The sequence below is a fragment of the Canis lupus genome, chromosome 21 (genome assembly GCF_048164855.1).
Source record: "Canis lupus baileyi chromosome 21, mCanLup2.hap1, whole genome shotgun sequence".
NCBI classification, from domain to species: Eukaryota; Metazoa; Chordata; class Mammalia; order Carnivora; family Canidae; genus Canis; species Canis lupus.
Genome location: NC_132858.1, coordinates 37076379 through 37087137, shown reverse-complemented (window position 1 = coordinate 37087137; position 10759 = coordinate 37076379). Strand labels below are relative to the sequence as shown.

Sequence of the window (10759 nt, the reverse complement as noted above, 5' to 3'; positions counted from 1 at the left end):
TTTTATTTTTATATAATCAAATGTATCTGTCTTTTTTTCCATACTGCTTCTACAATATGGTTGGAAAACATTTCCTCACTTCCAGCATATAGAATAATTTATTTACACATGATTTTTGAGGAGTCCAACTCCAGGCCAAACAGTTATGTGTGATCATTTAGGCTCAGATAAAGGCAAGTATAACCTATACCTGGCAGGTGTCATGAGGGGAAAGCTGCTCTCTTCACAGCAGATTTGGTCCACAGTCTGGAGTCCCAGTTAAGGACTCAGCACTCCCACACCTTCAACACTCTTGGATTGCAGATACATAAGTATCTGCACTTACAGCCCCAATGCCTCCATTTAGAGACCTCCTTGGTTTTTTAGGAAGGGCCTACCCAAGCCTCTTTTAAGTACTTCTGTTATGTATACCACTGTATCCAGGCACCTTGAAGATGTTTTTCTCCACCCTCACTTAATATTCAGTATTATTCCACTTCTAGCCCTTCTTCAAATCTCTCCATGGCTCCCAGGTCCATACAAATGCTAGAAATTTCCTCCTGTCTGCTTACATCTGATCCTCACTCCATAGTTGCTAGATGAAGAATAAAACATGGGGAAAGCCAGTGCTTTTTTCCTGTTTTGCCTCATGCTTACAAAGTCTCTATGAATGAATAAAGGCTTTGTTGTTTCTTTCATTTTGACTTGTCCTTATTTATCACCTTGACACATGGCAGCTCAGCTCTCTCCAGCTCAGCTATTGACAATTTTACATACTTAACATTACTTCAGTTTTTACACTCATATCTCTGATACATTTGTAATTTTTAGTGTGAAGAATGGATCCAATTATCATCTTTTTCTATAAAGCTGTTTTGTCACTCCATCATCACTTACTTCAAAAAATGTCTTTTTTCCCCCACTGATTTGAAATATCACTCCTAAACTAATGATTATTGATGCTTAAACTTTCTGCCTGGAAGTGAAACTTATCACTTCCTATCACAATTTAGTGGCTAAAGCAAATCCTATGATGAAGCCTGAGGTCAATAGGGTAGGAAGGGATAATTCTACTCCAGGGAGGAGTAGCAAATATTTACAAATAATATTACATCTATTACACACTCCTATCCTTATCTGTGCAGATGTATCCCCCATCCAAAATAACAAATAAGGCATCCACCGTTAGTTTCCAGTGCCATCTTCTAGATGTTTTGAAGCTCAATCAATGATAAATATTAGTGGTGGTAATTGTCATCCTGTCTTGTTCTTGAATTTAGTAGAGATTCTTCTAGTGTTTTTCCATGTTGCATAATGCTGGATTTGACTTTGAAATAAATATATTTTATCACTTATATTATTCAATTTTACCAAATTCCAAATTTTTAACACCTATTACTGTGAGATTTTTTTCCAAGATCTACTAAGAGGATGCATAATGTTAGCCTATTTCCTGATTTTAAGCTTTTATTTTATTTTGTATGTAATCTTTCACTAGGTCATGACGTATTATTGCTTTAATATGCTCCTGAATGCTTACAAGGAATAAACAATATATTTAAATTATTTGCTACAGAGTCTGGCACAAAGTAAGATTCAAGCAATCTTAGGTATTATTCATTGCCTATATAGTTTCCTCTATTTCTATATTTCCTTTGTTTTATGCTTAAATTTTAAATCATCTAGACTTTAATTTAGCCTAACATCTAAGGACATTCATTTGTTCTTTCTTCCTTCCTCTCTCTATTCTCCTCTCCTTCTCTCCTTCCTTCCATCTCACCTTCCTTCCATCTCATCTTCCCTCCATCCCCCTTAGTTCCATCCCCCCTTCCTTCCATCCCTCTTTTCCTTCACCCCTTCTTCCCTCCTTTCCTCCATCCATTCTCTTTCCTTCCATCCATCCCTTTTTCCTCCTTCCCTCCCTCCCTTCTCCCTTCCTTCCCTGGCTGTCTGCTGACAGTTAGCTGAATGGCTTAACAATGTGTATTGACTCCTCACTAATTTTTCCCTTGATTTGAAATGCTACCTTTATCATTTATGAATATACTTGATTCTCTTTCATTGATGGGCTCTTGCCACAGTGCCATATTAACTTCCTATTTTTCTCTACTTCAGTGTTGTTCCTAGTGCCACAGTCTACCTCATGGTGCAAGGTGCCACCTCTCACCACTTCTGTCTCTAGTGCTGCTGGTATTTGTGCTGTCAGTATGACTGTTTTTTAAAGTAATTAAAAAATGTTTTGAGTCAGCATGAGGAGATAGGGAGTAGAGAAAATTAGGGGTACAATTCCTCTCTGTCCCCACGCTGTGGTGTAGGGGTTGACTATTTGATTTTACATTCCTCACATTCCTAGGCCCTGAAGCCAGGTTCAGGCAGTTGTGTAAGTCATAGGCTTTTACTTCCTTTCTCAGAGCTAGTGTTTATCTATTTAAGACTACAGAACACATACAATTCCAAAGTGCATTGCAAATTATAGCACACTTAGTGATGCACTTAGGGATCATTTACTGGATATTTGGGATTTGATCTTTTGCTAACTTCAGCCCAAATTGTGGTTCTCGGCTTCTCTCTTCTTTGAATCTTTACAGGTATTTTAATTGAAAATTGGAAGAGGTTGAATCAGGTCTAGGTGGATTGCTATCATTATAACATGGAAATTCCATTACTTGTTTATAATCATAGAAATCAAGAGTTTACCTAAAACCTCTTACCAAACTGGGCTTTAAGTTTTATTGGAATATAACTCTTTGACTCAATTTCCTCAGATACATATTTATACATATATAAAACATATATATCTAATATCTACATAACGCATCATACATTCATTCCATGTATGAAAACATACTTAAACCTTTATTGAGTAACCTAGGAGTCACATCTCACTAAAGTCTTTTAAAAGATACTTTGCAATATGTGGAATGTTTTGTTCATTTTTGTTCTTTAAACAAAAATTTCAGTAAAGTCCCCTCCTTAATGTTATTTGCCAAGTCGACAGATCCACAGAGCAGGAATCTTCCCATTCCAAGGAACCAATGTGCCTGTGGGACAAGATGAATTGCATTTCACTTGCAATGATATGCTGAGGAATGTGCATACCAAAGTTAACATCACAATGCTCAGTCCTAATTCCGATCTGATGGATTTTCATTACCAAATAAAATTATCTTAGTGCAGGGTGCTAATTTATACATATATAAATAGTGTGGTAGCTTTCAAAAAGGTTTTCTCAACTATTCCTTCAGTGTAGAGGTTTCCAAAATTGTTTGTGTAACAAATTCTGAGTGCCACTGAGGGAATTTCAGTGGGAAAGATGGAATATACAGTTATACCACAGATCCCTTACTGTTTTGGTTTTGGATCCAGACTCAATGCAGTTATTATCACAATGTATTTGTGATACTGTTATACCTCATAGTTCTTCATTCTGTTCCAAAATCATTGCATGAAAAGGCATAGACATTAAAAAGGACTTTAGATAAGTCAACCTGTTGATCATAACTTTTGCCTTTGTTTTGTATTTTTGATGTGTGAATTAGTTTTCCATGTTTGAATTAATTTGGATCTTTAGTAAAACTCAAATAATGAAAAAGAAAGTTTTAATGTGAAAGAGAAAATTTTCCTCATTCCTCAGGCTGTTTAAGTACTTTTTATTTTTCCCACATTCAAGACTTTAATGCTTTGAGAAATTATCTTACTCAAAGTCACAAAGAATATTTTGCCCTTGACTGTATATGTGAGTCTAACATCAATTTGGAAATTTGAAGCTACACATACATTATGAAAGCATAATATGTATGGCAGCTTTAATATATGTGGCAGATTGAAGTCAGAGATCTATTTACAGTAACAGAATTGTAATCCTGCCACTACAGTGGCAAACTGACCTTTGCCATTTTGCTGGTGGGGACTCTGACATCTACAGCAGCCATGTCCTCTTGAAAATGGGCAGGTTTTCCCACTTGGTTTCTTCTAGAGAGTCTGACCAGGAGTAATTAGATAAGCAACAGAGATAAATATAATCAATTTTTTGGAACAGAATTCAGGCTACTATAGTTAAAGCTGCAAACAGTCTCATCTCATTTGGTCATGCATACAATTTTTCTTCTTTCGTTTGCACTTCTCTTTTTCAAAGTCATATTTTCCATGATTAAATGTATCTTCCATAATTAAATTTAAAACTAAATTGGGACTGAGAATAGCTTTATTATAATTAATTATGTTGAAACAACTTCATTTTCCTTTTTCTCTAACAAGACCTTTTCTATAACACACGAAATTCACAATGTTTGATTCCTTAAGCTTTGCACTGGTAGTGATCTCATTACACAGCTGCAAATATGGCAGGAAAACTTTTTGTTTTACTAAAATGAAAAATATCACTGGGATAATAAACGCAAAAATATTTTTGGTTTCACATTTCTAATGCCTCTTGATTTATTTCTAGGAGATCCCCTGGCCACTTGAATTCATTCTATGATCTCACTTTTCATCTTACTTCATTTATCTACCAGTAAACTTCAAGCTACTTAAGGAAAGAGAATATCATATATCTTTTTATCGCTGGTATCGAGCTCACTGCCTGGTACATAGTAAGTGCTCAATAAATATATATTTTTTAAAGATTTAATTTATATTCATGAGAGACACAGAGAGAGAGAGACAGAGACAGAGACACGGGCAGAGGGAGAAGCAAGTTCCTCCTTGCAGGGAGCCTGATGCGGGGTTCTATCACAGGACCCTGGGATCACCCTGGGATCACGCCCTGGGCCAAAGGCAGATGCTCAAATGCTGAGCCACCCCAAGCATCCCTCAATAAATATTCTTGAATGAATAAACTTGCCTCTTCTCTTGGATTGCTAAATTAATTTACCATACTGCCATTCTTTCAGGCTTCAAAACTCCGTATAATCTTTATCTCCTAAATTCAAGGAGCTTCTAAATTGTATATATTCCAAATGAACATTATCTTTCAAATATGACTCTTTGCCTATACCCACTGCTCCTTCACCAGTTTAGGATTTTATTGCTTCTGTTATACTAATGCATTAGTTTTATGTTTTCCTCAACTTCAATCTCATTCTCAGTATGTTCTCAGTATGTTCTAAACACTACTGCAAGGTATGATATTCCAAAAGCACAGAATTTACTATGTTACTTTGTTAGATGAATATTTTTAAGCCTCTTCAGTCTCCATAGAATTAAGTTCAATCCACTTTGCATTCAAAGATCTCTATAATGTGACCTCATTCCCCTGTAAACTCTAGGTCTCCTTGGTAAGGGATCTAAAGATTGTCTTATTATTTTTTCTACCTCTCTTCAATGTATATGACACATGTGGTTTGGGGGAATAGGAAAATGACCTTCCTCAAGCTTGAAACTGGCTTTTTTTTTTTTTTAACATAATTCAGGTTAATTTCATCCCATCTGTTATTAAGTCCTGCCACATTAGTTCTCATCTCATCTCTGAAATAAATGTATGAGAAGTCATTCATTTAAAATAAAGAAAACCTGAATTTCAGTATGATTGCAAATTTGCTGTGTGAACTAATCACTTTTGCATTAGATCTCTTCAATTCACTGGAAGACTACAGTTACACTATCAGTTGACGTTGCTTTATTAAGTTATTCACATCTTGCAGGTTTACATGGCTCTTAAATTTCTTTTTTTTTAATAAATTAATTTTTTATTGGTGTTCAATTTACCAACATACAGAATAACACCCAGTGCTCATCCCGTCAAGTGTCCCCCTCAGTGCCCGTCACCCATTCACCCCCACCCCCCGCCCTCCTCCCCTTCCACCACCCCTAGTTCATTTCCCAGAGTTAGGAGTCTTTATGTTCTGTCTCCCTTTCTGATATTTCCCACATATTTCTTCTCCCTTCCCTTATATTCCCTTTCACTATTATTTATATTCCCCAAATGAATGAGAACATACACTTTATTATGCTGAGTGAAGTAAGTCAATCGGAGAAGGACAAACAGGCTCTTAAATTTCTTGAATCATTCTTCCCATGACTTGAAACTCAATGTCTTCATCATATCCCCTCTCTCTTTCACCTTCTGTAGATCTTCAAGGATGTCCAAGAACTTTGCTTTAACAACACAGTTCTTCAGGGACTCCTACATGGATTGTGTCTATGAATCCACTGCACAAGGTATGTCTCTAATTCTTCAAATATAATATGTTGTGCTTGAGAGACATGATGAATCTTTATGGAAACAATGCTATGACAATTTTCTTTCTTTTTTGTTTCTTGCACATACCAAGATAACATTAAATATTGATGTCCATGAGCAAGCTAGTAACTTTTATATTGTTTATTATTTTATTTACTTTCTATATTTATTCCTTTCAATATTCCTTATCACTTCCAAGTTTTCTTCTAAGCTTAGCTTTCTTTTTTTTTCTTTTCTTTTTTTTTTTTTTTTTTTTAGGTTTCATACACTTATCTATTTTCCTCAGGCACTTTTTTACTTTCTTGGAAGATATTACTCAACAATGTGGGGAAGATGATATCATGATGAACTGTGTGTTAACCATTAAGATCATAAAAAGTGGGGATGCCTGGGTGGCGCAGCCATTGGGCATCTGCCTTTAGCTCAGGGCATGATCCTGGTCTGGGATTGAGTCCCACATGGAGGTCCCTGTGGGGATCCTGCTTCCCTCTCTGCCTATGTCTCTGTCTCTTTCTCTGTGTTTCTCATGAATAAATAAATAAAATCTTAAAAAAAAAAAAAAAGATCATGGAAAGTGATCCTAGCTTCTAATTAAATTAGTCACAATTGTTTCTCTGTGTATGCAAATTCATTGTAGTAGAGCTTTCAATTCAGCTTTTAAATTCTGAATAAAATTTTAAAGTTATTATAGTAAATATCTGGATAGTGCTAATCTATAGAGAGTTATTTTAAGATATGCATTTCTTCACCATTTATACATCTTACTCTTACTTGTATCTTCCACTTGAAATCTCTATCCCAGCAGTCTCCTTCCCGTTGTGTTTCATAAGTCCAAAATCTACTTGATTTTATGGTCATGTGCCATTTGCTGTATTGAATGTGTTTGTTTCCTTCCAGTTGGAAGGGAATACTTTTATTCAAATTGTCTTAGCCTATTAAAATTAATTCATTCATTAAGCAAATATATGTTATATGCTAACCATGACCAATTTCAGGCTACCAACATGTCATTGAACACACAGCTGCGAAACATAACACACATAATCCAACTCCATGGATACCACGGAATTCAGCAAATGCTACAAATTGGGGCTGCCTTTTCCCCCAGAAAGCCAGTTTACAAGCAAACCCAAGTCAAAATTTTATATATATAATGTATATAGGTATGTATATATATATATGTATATAAAATGATAGATATTTATTGTGATAGTGATACCTACCAAGAAGAAATTAAAATATGAAAATAGGGAGGAGATGTGGGGTAGCAGAATCGAATTTTAGGTGCAGCAGTCTGAGAAGATCTTGCTGAGTAGGATAACACTGTACACGGTGAGAGAGGAGGCTGTGGGGATCCTTCCAGACAAGGTATTTGTAAGAAGACTGTGAAATAGTAGCATGTCTGCCTTGTTGGAGAAACAGTAAGAAAAACATACTCCGAGTAGAAAGAAAGCAATGAGAAAGTTGAAGATAAGGTAAGATGTAAAGGGGGAACTTCATAGGACATAGTAGGGCTTTATAGGCCATAGTCAAGAACATTTCTTCTTACTCTGGGAAACCATTGCACCTTTTTCTTTCTTTCTTCCTTCCTTCCTTCCTTCCTTCCTTCCTTCCTTCCTTCCTTCCTTCCTTTCTTTCTTTCTTTCTTTCTTTCTTTCTTTCTTTCTTTCTTTCTTTCTTTCTTTCTTTCTTCTTTCTTTCTTCTTTTTTCTTTCTTTCTTTCTTTCTTTCTTTCTTTCTTTCTTTCTTCTTTCTTCTTTCTTTCTTTCTTCTTTTCTTTTCTTTCTTCTTTCTTTCTTTTTTCCTCCAGAGTCTTGTTATTCTCTAAGTACTATATGAGAAATAGATTGATATGAGGCAAAAGTAGAAGCAAGGAGAACAGTAAGTAGGGCACACATTCAGGCAAGATACATGGTGGCTTGCACCAAACTGACAGAACTGCAGATAAAAGAAATGGTCTGTTTTTACAATATATTTTGAAGATAGAATTTGGCAGGATTTTTTTTTTTAATGGATTGTCTGTGGGGTGCAGAAAAAGAGAGCAATAAAAATGTGGCTCCAAGTGTTTGGCAATGAGCAAATGGAGAAATGAGATGGAAAAGGTTTTAAGAACAACATATGCTGTGGGGAGAATGGTGATATCAGGAGTGCTGGGAGCTCAAATTTGGACATGTTAAGCATCATATACAAAAGCCTGATTGGAGTGAGTTCAAGAGAGAATTGGAAAAGAAAATTGTGGCAGCAATTATAACTTACTCTTCTCAAAAATTTTCCTGAAAGGGGGAGTAAAAAAGTACAGAGATAGCTATAGGAAGAATTTGGCACAATTGAGGATACTTTTCTAGGATGGGAGAAATAATAGTGTATTTGTACGACGATGAGAATGATCCAATAGAAAGGAAAAACTGATGTTACTAGATGATTAGGAAATAATTCCTCAAGAGGTATCCTCGGATAGATAAGAAGGAATGAACACTTGAGGAAAAATAGAGATTGGTCATAGCTAAGGGCTAGGAGATTTCATTGATAATAATAGGAGGAAAAGCAACATATGTGGGCGTTGGTGCTCATGTGTGGATAGATACAGTGATGGTGGGACTTGAAGACATTTTCTTCCTACTGTTTCTTTTTTTTTCTTATAAATAGAAAGCATATTCATGTGCTGAGGATAAGCATGGGGAATGGTTGTCAAGGGGAAGTGTGAAGGTATGACACAGCCTACATGGAAGTAGAGTGTGGAAGGAAGCCTACGTGGTCCAGGAACAGTACTGTGCTTATGGGCAGCAGTGAAGAACCTCTTGACTTAATGGTCATCAGTTCAAAATGAGGCCAGTCAGGGAGATTTTGTGTTTTTCAGCTGTCCTGTTCAGTTGTGTGGATGCAAACAGAGAGCAGGTGGATATAGTAATATTGGGAGAAAATTTTCTTTTGAATATTTCAGAATTTGAAGTTTATTCTTAGAACAATAATTTTATCCAGAAGGACTTTTCGAGAAGATGTATAGCACATTTGGAGATGGTTAGGATACATAGAATCTTCCTAAAAAACTATGAATGTGTTGGTCATGAGAAAAAATAATTTTGCTGATCATAGGAGCTTTTGACAAGTAGTGGCTATTTTATCTCTGAAGTGTTCTAAACAGTTTATTTCTCCTGTTTTTGGATTTGCACAGATACTGTTTTCTATTTTTCTGGCTTTATCCCAGTTCATTACTTTCAGTTTACATTTTATAAAACCAGACAGTGGTTTAATACAGTGTGATGTATTTCTATGGTGCTACAATTCAGTGGCAGTCTTTTGTTCTTACAGCTCATGTTATATCCCTCTGAGATATAGGCTAAATCCAAAATAATTCGTTTGCTCAAGAATAGGATTGTGACTTCAAGTCTTCTCATTTGCTACCACTCAATATAAAGTTCCTATCTCATTTAAAGAAATAATATGTATTAAAATACAAAATGGGCCGATATAAAACATTTAGTTGAATCACAAATGGATTTGGGGACACCAATTCATGTTTATCAAGGCCTTAAAGTATCGTATTTTTTAAAATTCAGAAGTAACACTGCAAATTTTCACAAGGGTATTTGAACTGGGCAATTATTTTCAGACAGATCCCCACAAACACTACAAATTAACTCTCCAGTTATTTTTCTTTGTCTCATATGGGTGGGCTAATGCCAGTGTGATCTCAGCTGATCTGTTTTATTTTTTTAATTAGAATAATTCACCATTTAATAAATGATAGGTTTTCCTTTACGTAGTGATTATTTACTAGCATTACTCAGAAGGATATTTAATTGCTCCTGGGGCTTAAGTCATCAAAAAATTTTTCAAAGAGGCTGAAAATGTTCTGTTTTTATTTTTTTATGTATTTATGCAACATTTGTTTAGAACACACTATATTCAAATATTAGCGGTATGGGACATCAAAACTGAACTGCTTTCAAGATATGTTTAAATTTGGTAGGAGAGAAATACTATGACAGAAGCACTCCAAGGGAGTAAACCAAACAACAAAGGAAGTGAAATGCTGAGTGTGGATGAACTGGAATGCTGGTTTTAAGTGAGGGTGGTTGTTTGTTTAAAACTGTGTCACATAAACATGTTTATACTGCAAGGACTTATTCCAAGCTTACTATATATCCTCTGTATATCTTATCTCAATGTCATATATTTGCTATCAGTTACTAATTAGACCACTTTGGGTCCCATGCAATTTAATTTCATAAACGCTAAGCACAAGAAATAGCCCTAGGAGAAAAACTGTAATGAAGTTAAAGGTGACTCCCCTGAATCTACTTGTATGTTTGTTGACAAATATAAATGAAATATTCTCAATAAATTGGTATCCCTGGGAATTGGAATATTTTGAGTATTATCTATAGAAACATTATCCCCCAGGGGTACCTGGGTGGCTCAGTCAGTTTAAGCTGCTGCCTTAAGCTCAGGTAATGATCTCAGGGTCCTGGGATCAGCCCCACATCCCGTTCTGTGCTCAGTGCGGGGGGCCTGCTTCTCCCTCCCCCTCTGTCTCTCCTCACACCCTGCTCATGCTCTTTCTCTTTCTCAAATAAATAAATAAATAGTCTTTAAAGA

At 35.7% G+C, this 10759-nt stretch overlaps 1 long non-coding RNA gene across 1 annotated transcript; it reads right to left on the bottom strand.

Annotated features, from left to right (window-relative positions):
- Positions 1-2814: 2814 nt before the first annotated feature.
- On the bottom strand, positions 2815-7194 carry LOC140613021 (uncharacterized). Its single transcript, XR_012014141.1, has 3 exons — positions 6932-7194; positions 3867-3960; positions 2815-3020 (listed from the first exon to the last, which is right to left on the bottom strand). It is a non-coding gene; the product is annotated as an uncharacterized lncRNA (long non-coding RNA).
- Between the last annotated feature and the right edge of the window lie 3565 nt (positions 7195-10759).